The following is a 25614-nucleotide window of genomic DNA, read 5'->3' on the forward strand; positions in this document are numbered from 1 at the left end:
TGCCTTTTATTCCTGTGACTTTTTCATTCTGTAACTGGAAGCCTGTATCTTCCACTCTCCTTCACCCATTTTGCCTAATCTTCCACCCACTCACCCCTCTGACAACCATCAGTTTGTTCTCTGTAGCTGTAGGTCTGATTCTGCTTTTTGTTTGTTTATGCATTTGTTCTTTTTTTAAAATTTAACTTATGGGTAAAATCATATGGTATTTGTTTTTCTCAATCTGACTTATTTTACCTAGCAAAATCCCCTTTTGGTCTATCCATGTTGCCACAAATTGCACAATCTTGTCCTTTTTATGGCTGTGTAATATTCCAGTGTGTGTGTGTGTGTGTGTGTGTGTGTGTGTGTACACACATAACATCTTCCTTTTTTTTTTTAAAGATTTTATTTATTTATTCATTAGACACACACACACACACACACACACACACAGAGAGAGAGAGAGAGAGACAGGCAGAGGGAGAAGCAGGCTCCATGCAGGAAGCTGGATGTGGGACTCGATCCTGGGTCTCCAGGGTCACACCTCAGGCCAAAGGTGGCGCTAAACCGCTGAGCCACCCGGGCTGCCCCCTATAACATCTTCCTAATCCATTTGTCTATTGATGGACACTTGGGCTGCTTCCATATTTTAGCCATTGTAAATAACGCTGCAATAAACATAAGGGTGCATATATCTTTTTGGGTTAGTATTTTTGTTAGTTAAGTGTTTTTTATGCCTTAAGAAGATATATGTGAGTCAGTAAGTGGGAGATAGATTTTTCAGGAGACCATCATCTTAGTGAAGCTTCTAGAAATCCAGTGTTCAGGAACACATTGAGATATTCTCTTTGAGTTGGAGAACAAGTTGCTGCTCAATCTTGTACCACCTATAAAGAAAAAAAAGGGCATATTTGATGGGGCTCCTTCTTTTTTAAAAAAATATTTATTTTATTTTGGAGAAAAAGAGAGAGCTAGAGAGTATGAGTGAATGAAGGCACAGAAGGAAAGGGAGAGAGAGAATCTCAAGCAGACTCCCCAATGAGCATGGAGCCCGATGACCTCAAGATCATGATCAGAGCCAAAATCAAGAGTCAGATACTTAACCAACTGAGACGCTAGAGTACCTGATAGACCTCTTTCTTTTTATTTTTTTATTTTTTAAAGATTTATTTACTTATTCATGAGAGACACAGAGAGAGAGAGAGAGAGAGAGAGAGAGAGGCAGTGACATCGGCAGAGGGAGAAGTGGACTCCATGCAGGGAGCCCGACGTGGGACTTGATCCAGGGACTCCAGGATCACGCCCTGGGCTGAAGGCAGGTTCTAAACCGCTGAGCCACCCAGGCTGCCCCACCTCTTTCTTTTTATTTTTTTATTTTTTTACTCTTTCTTTTTAAATTGAAGTTTTAGATTTAGTTTTATAGAAGACATGAACAGATACTACAGAAAATTCCCTTATACTCTCTAACTCTCTATTCTCCACATCAATATCTTGCATTACTCTGGTACATTTGTTACAATTAATGAACCAATATTAATACATTATTATTAACTAAAGTCCATAATTTATTTGGAGTTTCTCAGTTTTAACTTAAAGTCCTTTTTCTGTTCCAGGGTCCCATCAAACATAACACATTAAATTTCATTGTCCCATTTCCTTAGGCTTCTCTTGATTGTGACAATTTCTCAGATTTTCCTTGTTTTTGATGATTTTGACAATTTTGAGGGAAACCGTTTAGATGTTTTGTATAATGTCCCTTAACTTGGATTTGTTTGATGATTTTCTCATAGTTAGACTGGGGTTAGGGGTTTTGGTGTGGAAGACCACAGAGGTAAAATGCTATTCTTATCACATCAATCATATCAAGGGTATACACCATCAACATGACTTAGCACTGTTGATGTTAATCTTGATCACCTGGCTGAGGTGTTATCAGATTTCTCCACTATAAAGTTACTCCTTTCTCCCCCTTTTGTTTCCCACCTATACTCTTTGAAAGGAATTTACTATCCATAGCCCATACTTAATGGGTGGGGAGTTAGGCTTCTTCTTGAGGATGAAATATCTACATGAATTATTTGGAATTGTTCTACACTGGAGGTTTGTTTATTCTCTCCCATTTATTTTTAAATTGTTAATTACACTACAGATTTATAGTTACTTATTCTATAGTTTGGATTCTAATCCAATTCTATTTTATTTATTTTGAAGCTTAGATTGTTGTGGCTTTGGCCATTGGGAGTTGTTTCATCTGGTTCCTGAGTTCCTTTGACATGCTATGTCAGGTCATCGTGGGGTGGTTTTTTGGTTTTGTTTTTGGAGTATGTCTTTACATTCCGGCCTTGGAAGATGCTCCAGCTTCATTCTGAGATTAATTTTGCTTAGAGCTGTATGTTTGACAATGTGCCTGCCCAACACCTATTAGTATTTTAGTTAAAAACTATAATAGCTACTCTGTGCTAAGTACTTTGTTATCATGCAGGGTGTAATGTTATCTATTTTTGTCTAATAAGTGGATAGTGATCATCCTCTTGGTCATCACTTATATATTTATGGTCCTTTGCTTTTTACAAAGCTTCTCCATCTCCCGTGTACCTTGGCTATTTTCTTAAAATGATGAAAATTCCTGTGATATGTATGTTGGAATTATGATTTCTATTTCATGGATAACAAATCTTATCTTGACTTTTCACAGATTTTTTTTAAAGGAGAAATTAAACTCTAGTGTGTTTTAATGAGTGCAGCCTCTGCTAAATGTATGCAGTCATTTGTTCAGATTCTCCCTCAAACAATTCTACAGAGTTTTCCTGATTATGGCAACATATGACCACAATGGATTTACGTTTTGTTCCTTTACACATTTATTTTCCACTCCCTTTCCCAATTTAAGCCATGAAAATAATAGAAAATTTCAGTTACATAAAACCTTGGCATATTTCAACTCACTTCAGAATGTAATAATGTAAATTGAAGAAAACTCTATGGAATATATTATAATTGCTCCACATCCCTTCTTGAGCATAAAATTTTCCAGGAAGTGAAATAAAATCCCCATATCACAATATGTAAAATATTTGATGTAAACTGAGAATGTGAATAAAATTGTGAGTTATGGCATCAAGTATGCTTTGACACAATTGTATGGACACTTTAAAGATTTTAGTGCAGTCCTCATCTTGCAAAATATAAACACATCACTTTATGGTGAACTAATGATGCTGCAATGATTTCTTTTCAAATGTCTTACTTTGTAAGGTATAAACTGAGCTTGATTTAATTTTATTATCTTTTTTTAGGGGAATATAGATCCTATAACTTTATGCATAGCTCATATATTTTTATAGGGTTATGTTTGATGGCCTTTGAAATTATTGATTATGATCCTTCTTTAATTAGAGAGAAAGCCTCCCTTTATCTACACTGCACTCTAGTGTTTGCTTGTGAACATCAAGAGAGAGCACTGAGGCATGAGTTTTGTGACTGTGACCTGCACAATTAGTAGTTTAAAAGAATCTTTAGGGGATATTCTGGGAAGAGGGCACAGCTCAACTCCTTAGGCCTCAGCTGAGCTGAGCTGTCCCATTGAGCTATGGATAACAGATGATCACAGTTAGACATTTTAATTGAACTGCTTTTGGCTTTCGTCAGGTTTTATGAGCAAAGGGTCTTACAATTCTCAGAAGTAAAAACTATGTTGTCACCATGTTGTCAGAATGCTGGAATTGAGTTTTACTCTCAAGTGGAAATATGTTTAAACTACAGTTAAGGTTGGTTTGTTTGTCACCTCAAATAGGTTCTTTTGGAGTCCATTGTGTTTTGGAGACTCTATTCATTTTCCCATGCTCATTATTGCTGGATTTAAGGTGAATGGCACCTGTATAAAAATCTACCACTTCATTACCACTACTCATTGTTACAGCAGGGATATGTGCCAGGTGGTTCTTCAAGCTATACAATTTTTGAAACGAAGCTGACACTTTATGCTTCAAACAATTTTCTACTGAAGAATCTGTGACACGTTTGTATTACATGTAGGAATTGCCAAACCTGGAGCTATCAGTCATCCCGTAGTTTGTCACATGTCAATAGATTACCCAGGTCACTGTGATGATAAACCTGGACTACAAATTCTACTTTATTTCCTACCTATCACATTTATGGTTTGTTCAGGAAACAATTAGACATTTTCCCCAGGATCTTATATACATTTTACAATATTTAAGTGACATATAGCAACAGCATTTAGTGTCAGTAGATTGCAGGAGATTAATCAGTTTGTGAAGGTAGCATCTAATCTATTTAAGGGGGATTTAACTCATCAAAATGTATTGATTGCCAACTATGTGTAATATACCTTCCATGAGGTAGAGGATATGAATGATCTCTGTTCACAAGGGGCCCAGAATCTTATTTAAAAAGGTATTAAATAATGATTCAGGGAGAGATTATTGGTACAATAATAATCGAAGTATGTCTATCTGAAGAGTATTTCCAAATGAGAATCAAAATGGTTTCATGGAGGAGAGAAAGTGCTATTTATAGAGTGTCAACTTTACATAGTTCTCATAAAAATGATATAATGCTGGTATGATCCCCATTTTATAAGAAAGAAAATAAGGCTCAGAGAAGCTAAGTACTTGCCTAATGTCATAGAATAATGACATATTTAAATGGGGGTCACCTCTAATTTCCAAACCTCTTCTTTTTTTTCAATGAATAATTATCAAGCTCCAAAATTAGAGATGCCAAACCAATGTATAAAACTACTATTATCATCTACTTTTTTTTTTACATATGAATAAAATGGTGGCTCAGAATGTGTGAGTGGCCTAGGTCATATTAAATAGACAACAAATGGTGGATCCAGGATTTGTACGTAGGTCCTTTTTAATCCTTTTATCATAGATACTTGTTTTCCTCTTCTTTTTTAAAAATTGTGGTATGGGGGTACCTGAGTGGTTGTTAGTCCGCCTCTGGCTCAGGTCATGATCCGCAGGGAGCCTGCTTCTCCCTCTGCCTATGTTTTTGCCTCTCTCTGTGTGTCTCTCATGAATAAACAAACAAAATCTTAAAAAAAATTTGTGCTATGAACATTTAACATGAAATCTATCCTCTTAACAATTTTTAAGGGCACAATATAGTATTTTTAAAATATGGAATGCTTCACAAATTTGTCTGATATCCTTGTGCAGGGGCCATGCTACTCTCTGTGCCATTCCAATTTTAGTATATGTGCTGCTAAAGGAGCACTACAGTATTGTTAACTACAGGCGCCGTGTTGTACAACAGATGCCTAAATATTGTTCATCTTGTATAACTGAAATTTTATACCCATTGAGCAGTAACTCCCCATTCCCACTTTCCCCTTTCCCTTGTAATCACCATTCTACTCTCCATTTCCATGAGTTTGACTATTTTAGATACTTCATGTAAGTGGAATCATGCAGTTTTTGTCCTTCTGCAATTGGTTTTGTTCTCTAGCATAATGTCCTCCAGGTTTATCAATACTGTTGCATATATTAGGATTTTTCTTTCAAGTTGAATAATGTTCCATTTTATGTGTATACAACATTTTCTTTATCCATTCATCTATCAATGGGACATTTAGGTTATCTGCATGTGTTGGCTCTTAAATAATGCTACAATGAACATGGGAGTGTACATATCTCTTTGAGATCCTGATTTAAATTCTCTTGGATAAATACCCATAAGTGGGATTGCTGGATCAGATGATAATTCTATTTTTAATTTTTTGGGTAACTTCATAATGTTTTCCATAGCAGCTACATCATATTACATTTCCACCAATAATATATTATGGATAATTTTAAACACCCATTGTGGAGAGAAAAGTACATGGACCCATTATTCAGGCTTAACATTCATTTGCTCTCAGCCACACTTGTGTTCATTTGCACCACCTTTACTGTCTCTGCTCCCAGAATTCTTTTGAAATAAGTTTCTAGATATCATATTCCATCCATAAATATTTGAGTATGTGTCTCTAACAAAAAAAAAAAAACTTTTGTTAAATAATGTAGTCATAGTGCCATGTTCATACATAAAAATTCTGGTAATGTCTTTATATATCATCCAATATCCAGTTAGTATTTTTTCATACATGTTTTATTTGTTTGTTTGTTTAAAGATTTTATGTTGCTGGTTTGTTTGAATTGGCATTCCAACAGGCTGCATGCACTGCATTCTGTTGGGGGATCTCTTAAAAGATTTTTTATTTCATAGATTACCTTAATTTTTATTTTTTAATATTTACTTGAAGTTGGTTTGTTGAAGAAACTAATCCATCTTGTGAACTTTCTTACTTTTCTAGATACTGCTCATTGTATTCTCATTTAAAACTCAACACCCCCCCCCCCCCCAAAAAAAACCAAAAAAACAATCCGGCTACTCCCCCAATCTGTTTCTCTGTTCTCCGTGTATTTCCTGTCCCATTGGTTAGATCAAGACTCTTGATCATATTTAGGCTATTCTTTTAGTGTGTGTGTGTGTGTGTGTGTGTGTGTGTGCAATATTACTTCTTAAGTGGTTTTGTAAATTTCTATCAAGAGATGAATGATGTCTAGTTGTCTTCTGCTGTGATGTTAGTTGCCATTAAGAATCATTTCCCAGGTTCTGAGTTTACTTGGGGGAGTGCAAAATAGTAATATTTCAATTATTTTATTACATCTTTATATACTAGCTGGAATATTTCTGTAGGGAGAATTTCTTTCTCATCAACTTTTTCAATATGCTGAGGTGCATTTTTTACTGGAAAAGTAAGTTATCTGTATGATTCTTTCCCTTTGTTTTCTAGTGTTTAGAATAATACATGGGTTTTCCCAGCACCCTCCAAAGGTCATCATCAACTTTTTCAAAATGATCATTGCAAATTCCTGGATTTTTAACAGATTTGGTTCATCCAAATCCACTGATGTTATTCCTTTTATTGGTGCTGCAAATGACTCATCTTTGAACAGTGGGATCTACTTCAAGATGGTTCATGAATTCTTTTGACATTATTTCAATAATTTTTGATAACTTCCTTGCTTTTTGGAATGGCAAAATATTCAGATTCATTTTACAAATTTCCTGCTCCTGACTTTTATATCTATCTGTTCTATTTTCTCTTATCACGTGATAATTTTATGTGATTGTAGCCTAATATTCCATTGTGTGTACATGTATATGCACATATACACACATATCCTGTCTTTCCTAGATAAATGATGATACAGTGTATATGTACATATTGCTTCTACAGCTTGCTGTTTTCATTTAACAGTGTATCCTGGAGATTACATATGAAAAAGTAATATTTTTTTTTACAGTTCTATAGTGTTCCATTGTAAGTATCTCAGAGTTAATCCAGTTCATTTTGTACTGATGAAAATTTAGGCTGTTTCTGGCTTTTTACCACTTTAAATTTTATAATAAATAGCCATGTATATACATATTTTTACATTTTATTATTTTATCTTTGAGATAGATTCTTAGAGAAGAGGTAAGCATAAATAATACGTAATTTTGCTAAATAGTGCCAAATTGGCTTCCACAGCATTTGTAACATTTTGCATTCTTTTTAGTGATGTATATGTATTTATTGCCCCTTGGCCTTTCCAACCGAGTATTGGGCAAGCTCTTGCTTTTCTGTCAAATTGATAAATAAGATAAATATATCTGTGTGACATTAATTTATATTTCTCTTAATTATGAGCCTCGCATGTTTGAGAGTACTAAACATATTAAGATCATTATATTTTCTTTTTTAGAAGCTATCTGTTCATATCTCTAGACTTGTTTTAAATAGCATTGTTGACCTTTTAATTTTGCTTATGAAATTGTACTTCTCATGCATTTTTAACCATGTCAAATTTATTATTCTCCTTACTGCTTTAAGATTTTGAATCTGAGGAGACTTTTCTTCACTTCTAGTTATAGAGAAATTTACGAATGTTTGTACTTGTGTAATTTCACTTTTTGACAGTTACATTTCTTTTTTTTGGGGGGGGATTTTCATCAGTTTGGGGTGTAAAGAATAAATTCCATATTTATTATTTTTCTTATTACTGTGCAGTTATTTTGCACCATTTAAAATGCCCATATTTCCCACTTGATTTGTGAGTCCGCTTTCTTTGAATACTCCAAGAAACTGTGTGTGTTTCTTGATTCTTTACTCTTTTTTGGTGATCTACTTGGCTAGTCAAATGCCAATACCACACTGTTTTAATTACAGAGGCCTTAGAAAATGTTTCTATCTGGTTGGGTTAGCAACTCCCTTTCCTCACTATTGCTCTTCCTTTTCAAGTGAATCTAGATCTTTAAACTTTGAATTCAAATTTTTTTCACAAGATCCTACTTCCTTTAGTAGGATGTCACAAAAACAGAATATTTAGATTCTTCTAGAAAGGAAAATAAGTAAGTTTGTGAAAGAATTTGGTGGCAAAACAAGGTCAAATATAATTTAATTTTTAGTTTCTGTTTTAATTAAAAGGATAAGAAGAAACAAGCATAATGAGTTCATTTAGCCTTTTCCCCTTCTATAGGTCCCCTTAGAGAAGTGATGTATTATCCTAAATTAGCAGTCAACATTTCCATAATATGGATCACTTAATTAGCTCTGATAGAATACAGAGAGATGCTTTGTGTTTGAAAACACTTAAAGAATTAAGATTTATTGGTAATAACACACTTCTAATACTTGGTGGTAAAGCTCTCATACTTAGACCTTTTTTTTATAAGGTCCAAGGCATGGTGACATGGTTGCTATATTGGAACGTATTGGTGTGTGTGCATGTGTGCGTGTGTGTGTTGTGTATGTGGACACACTCTTCAGTAGAATACAGTGGGATTCAATGTTCATATTGTTAGTTTAAAAAAAATCCCGTGTTATTTCTTAACATGGTAATGTGAAAGGAGAAAACAATAATTATAAGGTGTGTAGATCCCAAAGCCTGACAGTTTTAGCTGCAAAGAACTTTGCTAAGGGAACTATTTGAGCAAAATATTGAGTTTTTCAGATTGAAATTTACTGTCATAGGTGATCCTGTTTTCAAAAGCTTAATTGTACTTCAGTGAAATATCTGATTGATATAACTATTTTTGTAATAAGTGGGAGGAAGCATCCTTGCAGTTTAAAAAATTACAAATGACTACAGCACTTGATGAGAAAAAAAAATTACATCTCCTATTATTTTGGGATTTAATGGTGAAACACAGAACGGAGTAATAATGTTGGCATTTACCAAATTCTTTATGATACCAAAAACTGATTTGTTTTGTTTTTTAAAGTAGGCTCTGGGGCGCTTTGGTGATTCAGTTGGTTAAGCTTCTGACTCTTGATTTTGGCTCAGGTCATGATCTAGGCTCATCAGATCAAGCCCTGTATTGGGGTCCACACTCAGCATGGAATCTGCTTGAGATTTTCTCTCTCTCTGCCTCTCCCCCCTACTGATGGTCTCTCTCTTTCTATAATAAATAAATAAATAAATAGATAAATTCTTTAAAACAACAACAACAACAAAGGAGGCTCCATGCCCAATGCAGGGCTCAAACTCACAACCCTGAGATGAAGAGTTGCATGTTCTATTGACTGAGCCAGCCAGGTTCTCCTGAAAACTGATTATTAAGTGCTCTTACCTGTCCTTACCATGTGCCAAGCACTGGTAATGACACTATGGGTATATGTCAAAGTGAGCTGTGGAGAGAGGGAGAGACAGGTAACAAATGAGCACAATGTGGTGATGCAGGGGAAGTGCAGCATAAGTAGAGGTGAGCTGTGCTTGGTGATATGAAGATCTCAGAGTGAATGCCTGACTTGAAACTTCTAAAGCATTTACTTTTAAAATTCCTTGCACTTAAGAGGCATCGTTAACTTTAATCATCTGGTGCAGTTCTAGCATGACTTTTATTTTTTTTAAATTGTGAGATTATTTTCTTTTTTCTCAAAGTGACACTCATTTCTTTTTTAAAACCTGTTATTGTAACACTAGCAGGTAATGCCTTTTCTTTCCAAAGTAACTCATCTACCTCTGCCCAATCTACTCCCTTTCTTCTCTTTCCTATTTCAGTTAACAGAGTCACCATTTATGACATGGTCTAAACAAGACAATTCAGATTGAACCTACAGCGATTCCTCCTCTGCCTCCTATATTCAAAGGTCTTGAAATCTTGCTAAGTTTCTCTGAAGAATTTGTTCAATATGTCCTCTGCTTTTCAACTCCTGTTTTAGACTCTTAACTTTCATCTGTGTTATTACAATCCATTGAACTGTTCACCCTATTTTCACTGTCTTCAAAATTATCAATTTAAATTGTAGTTGGGGTCAGATCATTCCACAGCCTGAAATATTTTGTAGTGGTTCCAGTAATGTCCTTCAAAATCTGGCAGTCTCCAGCCACTTAACTATATACTTCATGACGACTTCCACTTACCTTTTGCTGCATTCCCAATCTTAGCACTATGGTTCTGCTTTGCCTGAATGACTTTGCTATTCACTAAACATGCTGTGTATCTTCAGCTCATCATGACTTTTTTTTTTTAAAGATTTTATTTATTTATTCACGAGAGACACAGAGAGAGGGAGAGGCAAAGACTTAGGCAGAGAGAGAAGCAGGCTCCATGCAGGGAGCCCAATGTGGGACTCGATCCTGGGACTCGCCCCAGGCCGAAGGCAGGCACTAAACCGCTGAGCCACCTAGGGATCCCCTCCCTCATCATGACTTTTAAACATTCTCTTTTATGCCTGAAATATCACTTTCTCATAATTCTGCTCCTTAAATGGCTCTTCTTTAGGTCAAACTAAAAGATTTTCCCTATTATTCTCTACTCCCCTTCCTGACTGCCCTCCACTTCCACATATAAGTTAGAATATAAATCTTTATGTGCTCATAGTACTCTGTACATACACATGTCATATTTGTTACACTGGATTATGATTTATGGTATAGATCTAGCTCTCTGTGAAGACTGAGAGAAAGACTGTGGCACACACACACACATTTAAAGATGTAGATATATTATGGTTACTTTGCACTTTGTACTTAGCCAAGTGCTCAGGACATAGTAAGGGCTTAATGGAATGTTTTAAAATGAACCTTAATCTTGTTGGCTACAGGAAAATATTAAGCAAGGGCCACATCATTCATGGTTCCAATGGGAAACAGAGGCATACATGAGTGAAAGTCTAATGAGAATTTAATGAAAAGACTATTTACAAAGTATAGATAAACCAGTTTGGGTTTAGAACTCAGGTACTAGTGAGAGGACCACCATGGTCCTGAAGGAACAAGAGGAAGAACTAGCATTGTTAACAGAGTCTAGTGAAAGCTGGAGATGTGGAGGGATCTCCAGTGGTAGTTGCAAAGGAATATGACCCCTGCTAGAACTATGGCCCCCAAAGAGTGTGGCAGTAAAGGAAGATATTTCTGACCTGTCTTCTCTCAGTCTCAGACTTCCTGTTGGCGCCTCATATTGGCTGGATCCGACCAGAAGTCAGAGGGCAGGAGAGCTCAGGTGATGGAGAGGGGATGGGTCAGTCCGTAGAGATACAAAAAACAGAGCCAGGAGGTTTAGAGAGCTGAATGGGTGGTACAATTAAAAAATAACCAGACAAATAAATTGTTCAAAACTTAATATTAAATGAATGGGTACCAATCAGTCTATGAACAAGATGTTTATAATACAGACTTTCAGAAACTAAGTTGCCTTTGAACATATACCATGATTGAAGTCTCTGAATATTTTCCTTATCTGTGTCTTGATGACAACAGCGACAACAAAAATGACAATAGCAATAATAAAAATGACCACTTACTATGCACAGATATTGAGCTAAATACTTCATGTATTTTTTTGTTTGTTCCTCTTAACAGTCCCCAATAATTGACAAATGTGGAATTGTTACAGAAATCAAGTCATTTGCAAGAAGTGTAACTAGTTAGTGGTAGAGTTGACTCCAAAGCCTTTTAATTTTTAAACTATGCTGGTGTAGGGAGACACAGTATTTGGTTTCCATACAAAGCCATAGCATCCCCTAATAGAATTGTGCAAAGTAAAATTGTCCCCAGAGGCAAACTGCATGAAATTGTGGTGAATAGTGTCTGCAAAAAAGACCCAGGAAGAACGCTGCTATTTTTGACTTACATACAAAGCTAGGTTATTTTACTTTCAATGAGGAAAAAGAAAGATAAAAATGCTAATCAAATCTACTGAAGCATTGGGTTACCTGGGAGGGTTTTAATTAGAAAATCTCAGTGCATATGCCTAATGAAACGATAGTACTATAATTGAATATAGAGACCTGTTGGTAATTAAATGATAATGTAGAATAAATCCTTCTCTTAACAGGTTTAATTCTCTTTTACATTATGCATTAGTGAAGCAACATCCCAAATATATTAGTACGTAGCATATATAGGATACTTTCCCTACTTTAACCACTGAAAACTGAAGTACGATAGAACTGTGGGCTTCCTTTCCTTTTTCCTTACTCATGAGTTGGAACTAGGTAGGTTGTGTTTTGTCTTATTGATAAGAATAATCGAAGCAAAAGCAGATGAATTTGCACTAATTACTTCAGCTCCTGCGGATACGTGTTTTGTTTTCATAGAGGAAATGAGGCTTCACAGAGTCAGGACTGGTCCATGCAGGTCCCTGCTTCGTCGGGGTCCCTTTGGCGGAGCGGAGGCATTGAGAGAATGGAGAGAAGCTAGAGATGGTAGGTCACTCACGCAGAACTCGGGGCAGCTTTGCGACAACCAAAACACCAAACACAGGAGCCCTACGTCACTGGGCAGGGCTCTACACCATGCCTACATCTCTGCCTTGTTTCTGGTCCTGAGCAGCCTACTAATCCAAGGTCTGGGTTAATCTTTTTTTTTATAATAAACTTCTGAGTCATTGGCACTTTCAGTTCTTGGGGGAGCTGGAAGAAACTTAGATTTACTGCTTAATTATTTTTCCAGGAAGTAAAAAGCATGGATCATTGCATAGGATGGCTGCCAGCCAGCCAAACAGATGTTTTGCTCAGCTTCTGAATTTTACAGGGGGACATTTTGAGACTCACGCTATTTGTTTGCAGTCCAGTCTATGCTTTTCCACTTAGCTTCTTATTATTTTGTTAATAGTGTGTTTACTTCCATGTTTTATTAGAAAACTGATAGATTGATAATCCTTAGATATATTGGTGCCTAAATTGTGAGAGATGTTGGATTTATTAATTTCAATATCTAGTTTCTGTTCTTTTAAAAAAATAATTTAAAGGAAAAAAAGACTTTTGTTTAAAGGGTATGATTTTACTTTTTATTCTCAGTATAATGCCCTATTAATTGCTTTGGTATGAAAAGCTCTGGTGAAGTTCATTACAACTGGCACATTTTAAAGAAGAAGATGAATAACTCAAATATTCTGGACTTACGAATGTACCTTTTCTTGATCTGTGCCTCTGTCAAATAATTTTCATTTAATATTCTTTTATATTCTTCTTTCCATTCTGGGGTGGCATAGATACCATGTCTTATGTCTCCTTAGGTGACTATTACCTGAATTTCTAATTAAACATCTTTCCTGGGGCATCTGGGTGGCTCAGTCCATTAGGCATCTGCCTTTGGCTTAGGCCCTGATCCTAGCATCCTGGGATGGAGTCTGGCATTGGGCTCCCTGCTCTCTGGGGAGCCTACTTCTCCCTCTGCCTCTGCCTCTCTCTCTCTCTGTCTCTCATGAGTAGATAAATAAAATCTTAAAAAAAAAAAAAGAAAAGAAAAGAAAAAAAGAAACATCTTTCCTTTTACAAGGATTTGTTTGGAATGCTAGAAGCTGGAACAGGGAATGGCAGCTCATTTCCTACCACTTGTCATCCTTCCTTATCCTGTCGGTGTGAGTAATCCCATCTCTTCATCTTTCTTTAGCATTTTGTTCCCTAATCATTTTGTAGTCTAGTCTAGTTGGATCCTCACGTAGCAAGAAGAAAACCATTTCAACATTTAGGTCATTTTCATTTAAACTAAAACTTAGACATATTGCTACGTTTTCAAAATGGGCTCTTGTACCCAACAGACTATTTGAACTGCATTGTAATTTCAGCCATGCAGGGGACCACATTTGGAAGCGGTGGAGGAGAGAGTTATCACTATGACAAACGACCAGAAAAATAAACTATGGTGTATGGTACATCCTGCGGGAAGATGCTGTAAAACATGGGGCATTTTACTAAGAAGATACATTGCTACATGACTGTATCTACAACATCCTGAAGTTGCTTTTAAAGGGAAAATAAATCAATTTCTTCTTAAAGTGAAAATAAACCATTTAAAAGATTTTTCCTCTTTTAGGATAACAGACTTCTGGATATTTGGGGAGAAATCTAGAAACTCTGTTCCAGTATATGAATAATTGAGTAACTAATTAGTTCATTCATTTCCTATCAGGATATTTTGGTTTCATGAAGACCATGAAGATGGAAAAGCCAAATCTCCTTATGCCTCTGCACCAAAGTTACTTTTATTTTTTTAATATAGTTTTTTATTGGAGTTCGATTTGCCAACATACAGCATAACACCCAATGCCCATCCCGTCAAATGCTGTTAGCTTACTTTTAAAATAATTTTTTTTTTTTTTTTTTAGGGAAGAAGAGACCTTTCAGGACACCTCTGTACTGAATTTTCTTTTGTGCTCTTTCATCCGGAATACTGATGTTACTGAAGTATTGACTTGAATTGGAGGTCATCTTAGAAGGCACATTGGGACTTTGCAATTTCTTCTATTTCAACCATTCAAAAGTGAAATATGGCTGTATGGTGCAGTTCTAGGGTATCATGTTTGGAGGTTTGAGGGATAATCTTGTATCAAAAGGGCGTTGGTGGAACTGTTGGGGCTCCAATGGCCTTTTATAGGTGGTGCTTGCTGCCATGCCAGGCTCAGGAACTCAGGAGCCATTTCGGGAGCTGTGTCACCAGAATGGAAAGGGGATATGCTGCTAGACATCATTATCTGGCCTGATTTATTTATTTATTTATTTATTTATTTATTTATTTATTTATTTAATTTTTTAATTTATTTTATCTGGCCTGATTTAAAACTGGTCTCTATGTTGACGTATCTGAGTGCTTTCTCATCCCATGGTGTCCATTTCTCACTTTTGCTTCTGTTTAAAGGTGTGTTAAGTAATAAGGTTGTATTGTTGAGACATTTGGGGACATTTTAAGAAAAAAAAATTGATTTGTCCTTGATCTCTTCTAAGTATTCAAAATTTCTGAGAGAAGTAGGTTAAATTGTTCTAAGGAGGTAAACCGTGCTCCTTCATTTGTTGTGTTAGGAACAGGTAATGTCTGCAGATCGTGCTGAATTAACAAGACACTGCCCTTCTACGAAGGAATACAGTAGCTGGTTAGTCATGCACAACTGCCTCCTTAATTTACCTTTTTAAAGCAGGAAAAGCAGAAAAGATCTAATGTATTTAAAACCACAAGAGGGTTGGAGGGAGTGAGAATGTAATTTCCCCAGTTGCTGTTTGGCCATTCCTAATCATGAAAATTGCCAGAAAATCCTTAATGGGCACTAGCGGTTTGGAACTTTGAGTTTCACATGCCTCGCAAGACTGAGCTTGCCTCAGCTGAGTCTTGGACTGGGCATGCCTAAGCAGGCTTCCCAGTGATTTTAATGACAACACACGCTCTGTGATGTTTTGAAAAGAAAATGGCCCTTGAGATTGGAAGAATCAGCTGTAGTGGGGAATGACAGAGCACTAAAACCACGTCTGGTTGTCTAAGACACACTTTAGAATCAATTCCCTGTACCATGATTTACCACAGGTAGGAAAGACTCCATCCGAACAATGGTGGTGACACCTGGCAGTTATCTGGCTTCTACAATCTGATGAGGTCATGGTCCAAGTCAGGACTTTATAGTGGAGTGACTGCACTAGCCAATCAAAATGGATATTTAATATGAGCTGGGCAAGTCTTGTGCATGCTGTATATTCCAAGATATGTCTTCTGAATAATCAGATGACTTAAGTTTCTATAAGAACTTTTTGACAATGGTGACTTTAAGCCTGCTTTAAAAAAGATTTTGTTCTCCAAAATGATTATTTGACATCAGAAATTTGTCTGAATTTTTTTTTTTTTTTTAGCATTCTAGCCCTTTGAATGCTATTATGCTTCTCCTTATTTGTTCTTCCCTTAGATCTTAGTTTTAACTACACTTTCCACTCTAAAGAAGCAAACTGGCAAGTTTCCTCTGCTTGCACTTATTATGAATAATCCTTAACATTGAATAGGGTTTTTTTGGTAATATGTCTTTTACATAATAATTATGTGCAGGTTAGTGTTATCTTTTGAAACAGCAACTTTAAATGTGAAATGAATATAAAAGAAGAGAGCTTAAGAACAACACATTAGAGGAGGTTTTTTATAGCAATAATAAAATATTGTAAATCAAAATAACAGTTTATTAATATTAATGGGAAATCAGCTGTCAGAGTCAGATCTTTGTTGCAGTGACCCTGAAACCAGATAAGCAGATCAACAATAGCCTGGAGCTCTGGTTCTGAGCCTGTGTACGCTCAAACAGATTCATTCCTTGGTCTGCCCTTTTTCTTCTCTGTTTCACAGAGGAGCTGACTCCTGTAATCTGTACTTTTCAGATCAGAGAACAGGAGGGAAAAAAAAAAAAGTCAAGGTATGTTTTCTCATCTGTCTCTGCCTTCAGTGGCTTCTTTGGCAGTAGCTGAGTCTCCTGCCTGGTTCCGGTTCCCATCAAGTATTCTGGCCCTTAGGCTCCAGTAACAGGCCCTCTTCCCTTTGTCCCTCTAGCCCAGTGGTGCTTAGTGTTTGCAGCTTCCTGCTATTGCCAGTTCCTGGATTTGCTTCCCCAACTCCTACTTGACTTCTCAGTAATTCTAACGCTTTGCAATCAATTCCCTGCATTAAATATCCTTGTGTTTTGAATACCTTGTATTGTCTTCTGTTTTCCTGGTTTGACCTTGACTGCTAGACTAGGCAGGGAATAAGATAAAGGGAAGTTTGGTTGTAGGATTCAAATATTTCATGTTAGCTTTTTCTAGTGAAAACACGGGGCTTAAGAAATACTGTAGCATGTTCAGATTCATTCTGCTTAACTCAGGGTAACTAGAAAACACTGAAATCTTTAAAAATCTTTCTGAAATGTCTCTTTCTTTTCTCCTGCATTAATATATAAGACTGAATTTTGTTTACTCTTTTTTGATGCTTTAGATTCTTATAATGTTTCTCAGGCTATCTAGGACCTAGATATTAACATAGAATCCATAGGTAGTTGGACTAAATAGAATTCATCTTCAGTTTGCAACTTTGAAGCAGTTTTGAAAAACCACCTTTTTATCAACCTTGTGTATATGTGTGTGTTTGTGTATGTGTCTGTTACTTCAAGAAAATATGTCTTATAAAATATATCTAGTCTTTTGATATTTACAAATGTTAAATCAAGTACGCTGAGCATTTTATCTTAAGTAGAGCAGCAATACCAGGTCAGCAAGGTTTTTTATGAGCAAAATTTATTTTTGGATGGCCAAAAACTAGGTCACTGAAAAAGATAGGCTTCAGAAAATTCATTCAGTAGTTCACTGCTTTTTAAATATTTAATGATTACCTGCTATGAGCTAGGCGTTGGAGACACAGTGGTAAACATGACAGATAGTATTCATCTCAGTAAACTTAAGATCTTGTGGAGAAGGCAGACATCCATAGGCAAGCACAATAATGTTCAGAAAGTTATGGGCATGCAGAGCAAGGGAACTTGACCTGGTCCAGATGTTTAAGAAGGTAAAGAAGGGATCAGAAAAAGAAAGATAATGAAGGGGCGCCTGGGTGGCTCAGTCGGTTAAGTATCCAACTCTTGATTTCAGCTCAGGTCATGATCTTGGGATCATGAGATCAAGCCCTGTGTTGGGCTTCAAGCTAAGTGTGGAGCCTATTTGAGATTTTCTCCCTCTCTCCTTCTCCCTCTGCCTCCCTCCCCAAATCCATCTTTCCCCCCACCCCTGCCTCAAAAAAAAAAAAAAAAAAAAAAAGATAATGAAGACCAAAATTGACTTAAGTTATCAGGTAAGATCCAACTACCCACTTATTCATCCAGTCACTTCAACAAGCATCTGTAAGGTCTCAGGAAGGTAATAACAATGAACAAGGCTCAGCTGCCAGTAGGACTCAAAATGTCAATAAAACCATAAAAGGATGATCTGATAGGTGCACCAAAAGTGGGGTAATGAGTTGGGGTTTATGCCACACCAATAAACTCCTGACAAAAAGGGACTTCTCTGTGGTCCCAAAACAGTCTATACTACTATTGTAACAGTACTATTTGGCCTAAGAAATTTCATTGAAAATGAGCTATATAATATACATACAATGGAATATTATTCGGCCTTAAAAGAAAAAAGGAACTATACGACAACCAAATGCCAAATGTGACAACATGGATGAACCTGGAGGACATTATGCTAAGTGGAATAAGTCAGTCACAGAAGGACAAACATGGAACGATTCCACTTATATGAAGTCTCTAAAATGATGAAACCATAGAAACAGAAAGTAGAATGGTGATTGCCAGGGCCTGGGGAAGAGGGAAATGGGAAGTTACAGTTCAAAAGACATAAAATTTCAGTTAGGAAAGAAGTTCTAAAGATCTGCTGTACAACACTGTCCTGTTGCAGACACTACTCTATCACGTACTTGGCATTTGTTACGAGTGTAGATCTTGTTATATACCACAATTAAAAAAAAGGACAATTTCATTGAGACCATTTTTATTTTACTGATGAAAAAAAAAATGAGGATCAAAGGTGTCAAAAGACTTATCTAAAGTCACTGAACTTGTAAGTGGCAGAGAATCAACAGTACAACAGTGTAGTTAGGAGTCAGTGTGGTCTCCAGCATGTTCCCTAAGCTTCTGGGGTTGTTATGAAGATTAAAACAGAAAATACTTAAATTACTTAACACAGTGTGTGGCATGGACAGCTTCATTAATATTAACTCATACTAGCTAGCTGTCCAGTCTCTAAAGGCTCTATAGATACATTTCATTTGAACCCAAAGACAGTGCTAGGAAAGGGAAGGTGGGTGTCATCATTTTCATTTCAGAGAAAAAGAAACAGATATTAGTGATTTTCCCTAAAATACACATCAGGGATTGAGCCATGATGGAACCAGGGATTTAATGTCCTTCACCTTAAATGTTTCCTCTCTTAAGCAATGAAGCTGCTTCTTATTGCACTATAAGCAGTTATAAAAATCTATACTTTACTAGACTGAATTAGACTTGTTCTCTACAGGATTGTCTCTCTTACCAGGGAGTTTTCTCTCTGAAGCCAGAGATGAGGTTTTATTTATCAGGGGTGTTCTTATAATGCCTATACAGAGCCATAGATATAATAGGTATTCCACAAATACTTGCTGAATCAAATGAAGAAGCAGACAGAGGCAGGCATATATTTGGGTGATACAAAGGAAGTTGCTCCCCTAAGTTTCTGATCAAGTACCCTTCAATTGGCTATGGCCAACTAATGTGTACTAAGAAGCCCTAACTCCTGTCTTTGAGTAATACCCCAAATCCTGGGCAAATTGGGTTCCCTCTAGAAGGTGCTAGGCCCCCTGTGAGCTTGTGGGAGTAGTTCCTTTAAGATTCTTTGGGTTTTGTTTGGTTTTGTTTCTTTTGACTTTACTCTTCTGTGGCTCTGTGTGCTCCTCACATTGAGTCTGGAAGTCTGGGAGGGGGAGTCTGTGGCCTGGATATCAAATTTTCCTTTGTGTTCATTTAGAAGCAGTCATTCTATGATGCCACACTATTTCTACTTTCCCATTCCTGGACCTGTGCACTCATCCTCATTTGTAGGGCGGCCCCTGCTTCTTTGTGGAGTGGGAGGCAGATGTTGCCAAGACCCAAGCTCCAGACTTCTTTCTTTCCCTTGCTCTTAAGTGCTGCCGGTGCTTGGACACATGGAATGCTCTCTGGCTCTGCCCACCCATGAATGAGATCACTAATCAGGACTAACCAGGAGATGATTGTCCTGGAAACAGAAGGTGTTCCTGTAGTCACTAGTGCAAAAATCATGGACCTCAAGCACTGTTATGATTACACAGCCCCTTTTCATTGTGATATAAATAACATTCAATTATGGAAGCCACATGTTACGCTTTGATGGAGCCACTTGTGAAAAGTCAGCAAAGGTAACATCTGTACAAATATTCAATGGGGAAAAAAACAAACAAACAAACAAAAAACAAAAAAAAAAACAAATATTCAATGGGGCCCTTAACCCGAAGCTTAGATTAATGGCTGTAGGAGATCATATATATGGTAAGTTTATATTTCAGTCATACACCACTAAATTATAATGGGTAGCTAGCAAAAGATATTCTGGATTTCCTTTGAAGTTTGAGAGATGGGGAGAGAGTGAGAGAATGTGTGTGGGTGTATACGTATATGTGTATATTTGTACGTATGTGTGCAACTAGATGTTTTCATAGCAGTGAATTTGGTATTGGCATGTCTGCAAATCTGCCACATTTTAACTCCCTGAGCCAGCAAAGCAATTTCTGGTAATATTACTTTCCCAGTAATACAAAACTTTCAAATGAGTCATATCTAGATTGTAATAAAATATAGAAACCATGAAATATTTCAGCCTTAAAAACAAAATCCAAAGAAAATGAGTCTAATTATTAGCAATGTATTGCAATAAATGAAGAGACTATTTCATGTGTATGGAAATAGAGATGTTTACTGTGTGTTAGGGAAATAAGAGAAATCTGTTTCCTTTCAGATGTTTCATTCCATTTGATAAATGATATCAGAATGGCCTGGTAGCAATAGCATTTGCATATTGACAACCCTTGCTAATGCTGCCTTAATTTAGCTGTCACGCATAATCACATATTCGAATGACTTCTTTGACTAGACCTATTTCTGAGAACATAATTATAGTATATTTTATTTGTGGTAATTACTGCATTCTTTGAGAGCATCTTACATAGTCTATCCTTTGACTTGTTTAGTTTTAAGACATCCTTTTTCATGATTCCTCTTGGAAAATGACTGAACTAGGGCTTTTGTCCAAATGCAAAAAGGGCTTCCAGTTGATAAAAATTACTGAATCCGACCATGCAAGCGGCAGTCTGTAAGATGGCAAGCTTACTGCCCTTGCTCATTTTGCCTTCTGTTCCTCTTTATTGTGGTTCAAATGACACTGATGACTTGTGAACCATTCATTATAAGGACATTCATGGATTCTATGGAAAAATGAATTTTAAAAAATTCTAGAAGAGGAAACAGTGTAGTGACTCCCTTCTGAAATCTCTCCGGAGTCTTTCTGTTTCAGTCTTACCTTTTGATGGAGCGTGACCCTGGAGAGCTCATAATCACAGGTTATAGTGCCAATCAAGGAAGAATGAAGAATGATATGAGTAAGCCAAAAGTTCTTTTTTCCCCTCAGTTTCTGGCAGATGGAAACCCCTAATAAAGAAGAATAAAGGATTAATAAAAGACAAGACTATGGTAACAGTACCCAAATGTTTTAAGAGTATTTTGCATAGGATTCTTTTTAAAAACACCCTTGCTTTTTCAACCCCCCACTGTCTTCCATGTTTGGTATCTTTCTGGCTCCTGAGTAGAATTCTAGCTTAGTTCAAATGGACTGCCTGTCTGTGAATCGTAGACACCCCAGCCCTTCCCATACCACCTCCTACCTCCCAGTGCCTCATTGTTTTTATTCATTCCAGCTTGATTTATTTTTGCCACCTGGTTCCTGTCTCTGGGATCACTTGTCACAGCTCATGCCTAAGCACATTTTGCTAGTGTGGTGTTGTGGAAAGACCATGAGCTTTGGGATTTGAAATCCCAGCAACTAGTTCCTGGCTGCGTAAGCTCTTTCTGTGTCAGTTTCACTAAATATAAAAAGAGAATATTAATACTTTCCTATTAGGATAAAAGTGAAGAATTCACAAGTTAACCATATACAGTGTTTATTACAGTGGCTGGTACCTAGCACATGCTCAACGCCTATATACTTCTTTCTCCTGACATCCACTCGCGGAGACATGTCTGCTTCCCCTTGCACTGGACAAGTCCACTGCCTTTCCAGGCACTGGACACCTGTTTCTGGCCAATTTGACTCTTTCCCTTTCCTGGCCTTCTCCCTAATGACTGTGGGTTTGTGGGTCATGACATTGTGACAAGGATGACCAGTGCTGCAACCTCCTATCCACACCCTTCATGTTGTCTTGTCCTCCATACTTCTTCCCAACACCTGTCTTCCTGTCACGGGTAAACTACCTGTTAACAGTTATCAGTTACACATCTGTTATCATTGTTAGCAGAAACACTAAAGGAGGAGAGGAAAGAATCAATAAAGATATAAGCTGGGGTTTCTTGGGATCCACTAAATAAGTTAAATCTTCAAAAATGGCATCATCTTAAATTTAACACCACCACCATTTTAACTTTGTACCTTATACTCTTTATTTCCCTCTTTATAAGAGTTGGTACTAATGATACTTTTCTCTTTTGTTTCACCACACCAGGAAATCAGTTGTCATCAATTTCTTTTAATTTGAAGAATCCATTGCCGAAACTTTCTGAGTTTTCTTCTATGGACATACTTTCACTAATTTTGTCAAAATCTGTAATTTAAACTCTGCTTCTGTTTTAAATAGGTAATTTGGACTTTTTCCTACTTAATAGCTGAGTGATTATCACCAAAGAATGGCCATGGTCAAGTTTTCTGCCAGTATCATTCATGTTTTATCTTTTTTTTTTTTTCCATGTTCTATCTTTTATCAGGGATTTTAACTTTTGTAGCTCTCAGTTTTGAAGATTCTAAGAGGTATAGAAGCTCCGGGTGTTGGAAACAAGCTTAACATTCTTAAATAATTGAAATGATATTCTTGTCAAGTGGTCACTTGGCCCAGCTTGAACAATCCCAGTTAGTATAATAATTGAATCTCAAGACATCAACCCACTCCATATTTAGACAACTTTGACTATTAGAAAGCCAAGCCAGACTGTATTACCCATTTTCTTCTTCCTTAATCTCAAATTTGTCTCTCGGATTCATGTGGAGCAAAGCTGGTTTCTCTACTTCTAAACTCCTTAAGCATTAGAAGGCAGGTGTATTGTTCCCCATATACTCTTCCCACACCCAACATTCCTTAATGGGATAAATATATCCATTCACTCCAGTCACTCATAAAACAAATGTTTTTTAATACATAAGCTTATCACGTTTGCCATAAAGTTAGGAATTTTTCTTTCTTTGCAGTAATGCCACAGAAATGATAGTCATCAAAGTCATCTCCAATAGATGTCATATGTTAAAAACAAACTACAACAAAAGAGAGTGTTTTAACAAATGTTATGTAAGAAATTGTTCATTTGAAGTAATATCTTTGCATACTCATCTATGTTGTCTTGAACATGTAACGTTGACATAAGGGAACTGCTAACCATATATAGATATATGTGGATGTGGGGGTGAGTGGTATGATTTTGGACATTACTAATGTGTCTGCCTTTCAGAGTCCATGACCTTTGGCCCCGTCAACCTGAGACAGCCCTCTGCCTAATAGAGGAAGAGAATTCATTACAAAAAATGATGAAGAGAAAAACAGACTAATATATAATTCCTGGAATGAAAAGCAGGGATAAGGCAAAATAAAAGCATTTTAACCCAGACTATCATCCTGAGAGATGATTTCCCAAATGCCTTTGTTTTTTCCCTTTTTAACATATCAGGTGCTAAACCCAGAGAATCCCATAGCAGAGAAATATCCTTCCATCCCATGACAGCAAAGTTCTGTTCTTCACAGAGATAGAACGCAGAACAAAAAGCAAAACCAACCTCTTTCCTAGGCCTGGAAGATGATAATGGGAAGGGGACAGAGAGGAAGAGAAGCAAGGAACACATTGGTCAGATGTGTGCCTCCCTACTTCCCCTCTCTGGACTATGGAGTAGATGCAGGAGTCCAGTGGGTCCTGACTCCCTTCTGAGGCTCACAAAGATAGATCTTCAAGTCTTCCTGCACTAAGTAAGCATACTGTCATTCCCCCAATCTTGCAGTGTTGTTGCGGAGCTGGAGCTTTCCTGGGCTTCCCAAGGTGATTGGTCTCTGATCCTTGGAGTAGGCGTGGAGTCTACTGAGGCACAGGGGAGTCTTAACAGCAGACACTGGCCAGGAGCCTCAGGGTTTGGATACAGCAGGTGCCAAAGTGAGACAGGATTGGCCATAGAGTCAACTGGCTATAACTAAATTGGGAGAATAGGACCAGTTTACAGACTCTAGCCATGAATGACAAGACAGACAGCAGCCACATGGACAAGGCAACATCATCTAGGAGACCAGAGCACTGTGCTCAGGACCTCCATGTTTCTCCATTTTACCCCTCCCATACATCCAGCTGCCTTCTTTCAGAGCTAAACAAGGGAGAGCAGAGGAGATCTGAGAACTGAGATTTCCTCCCACTCCTGGGGAGACTATTGTCTTCAGAGACTATGAAAATAATCAAATTAGATCAGGCTTGAAATGGGTTAGAGATGTATTTCAAATTTTTCCCCTAGCTAGGGGATGGGGGCTCATGTGGAAAACCATAAACAAACAACAACAAAACATTTTCTCTGCATACATATCTGACTTGTGTTCATAACAATTTTCAACCGCCATTTTGTATCAACTATCCCTAAAACACCTCTAATCATATCTGAAAGAGGAGAGAGATTGTCATTAGTGATTTATCACCTCAAGCTCACTGATGCCTGAAGTTAATCTCAACTTTCTATTCATGTAGTGGCTTATTTGCACATAGTGTGTTACATTAATTTTTCAGCACACTTTTTATGTATTTTTATTAAAGTATACGTTTCTTTTGACATTTTAAAAGCCTTGTTGGTATTGCAGTAACCGATGCATTCGTTCATTGGTTTGATTCATGCTCGCTTCTTGGCTTTACTGTTTTTGTTTATCTTCAGTGAGAGCAGAGCAGAAAGTCCTGTTTATCCTTTGCTGTTCATTCAATATTCATCTAGGTTTTTACATATTCCCAGAGTGCATTATTCTTTAGGCTTATATGCCACAGAGCTAGGGGACCTGATAAATTTGATAATTTCAATGAAAACAATTTTTAGTATTATACAATGGATTGCAGAGTTAAGGAAAACTAACGGTTTTACTTTAGGATTCTGATTTCAGGTGCTTGATCCTTGGAGTAGAGTTGGATTTGTTGAGATTTATTTTATCCCGAGCTTCTACTTTCTTTGTTTTTTAATTTTTTTAATTTTTATTTTTTTTGAGCTTCTATTTTCCTATAGAGTTATAAGAAGTTTTATTAAAAAAAAAAAAGAAGGTATATTATCCATGGTTGTGTTGTGTGTATATTTTGGGGGAAGGCATAGAGATTATCTCGTGGGATTAAAAAAATTCTGATTTTTTTTACTACAAAAACATTCCGCAATATTTATTGAGCATCTACTCCATACTGTTCCATTGCCTAGTGGCCTTCATTAAGCAGCACTCTGTCCCGTAGAAATTTCAGGTAAAGGAGTCTGGGTTGAATGAATGGGTTAATGCATCGTCTCATTTTACCAAGGAGGCTCCTGGAGACTTTGCCTAT

At 36.9% G+C, this 25614-nt stretch overlaps 1 long non-coding RNA gene and 1 other non-coding gene across 2 annotated transcripts; both read right to left on the bottom strand.

Annotated features, from left to right (window-relative positions):
• Positions 1-455: 455 nt before the first annotated feature.
• LOC140619958 (uncharacterized) lies at positions 456-21468 on the bottom strand. Its single transcript, XR_012019715.1, has 3 exons — positions 21338-21468; positions 11411-11557; positions 456-869 (listed from the first exon to the last, which is right to left on the bottom strand). It is a non-coding gene; the product is annotated as an uncharacterized lncRNA (long non-coding RNA).
• On the bottom strand, positions 5130-5232 carry LOC140620462 (U6 spliceosomal RNA). Its single transcript, XR_012020247.1, has one exon. It is a non-coding gene; the product is annotated as a U6 spliceosomal RNA (small nuclear RNA).
• Positions 21469-25614: the final 4146 nt, after the last annotated feature.

Source organism: Canis lupus, chromosome 28, assembly GCF_048164855.1.
Source record: "Canis lupus baileyi chromosome 28, mCanLup2.hap1, whole genome shotgun sequence".
Classification (NCBI taxonomy): domain Eukaryota; kingdom Metazoa; phylum Chordata; class Mammalia; order Carnivora; family Canidae; genus Canis; species Canis lupus.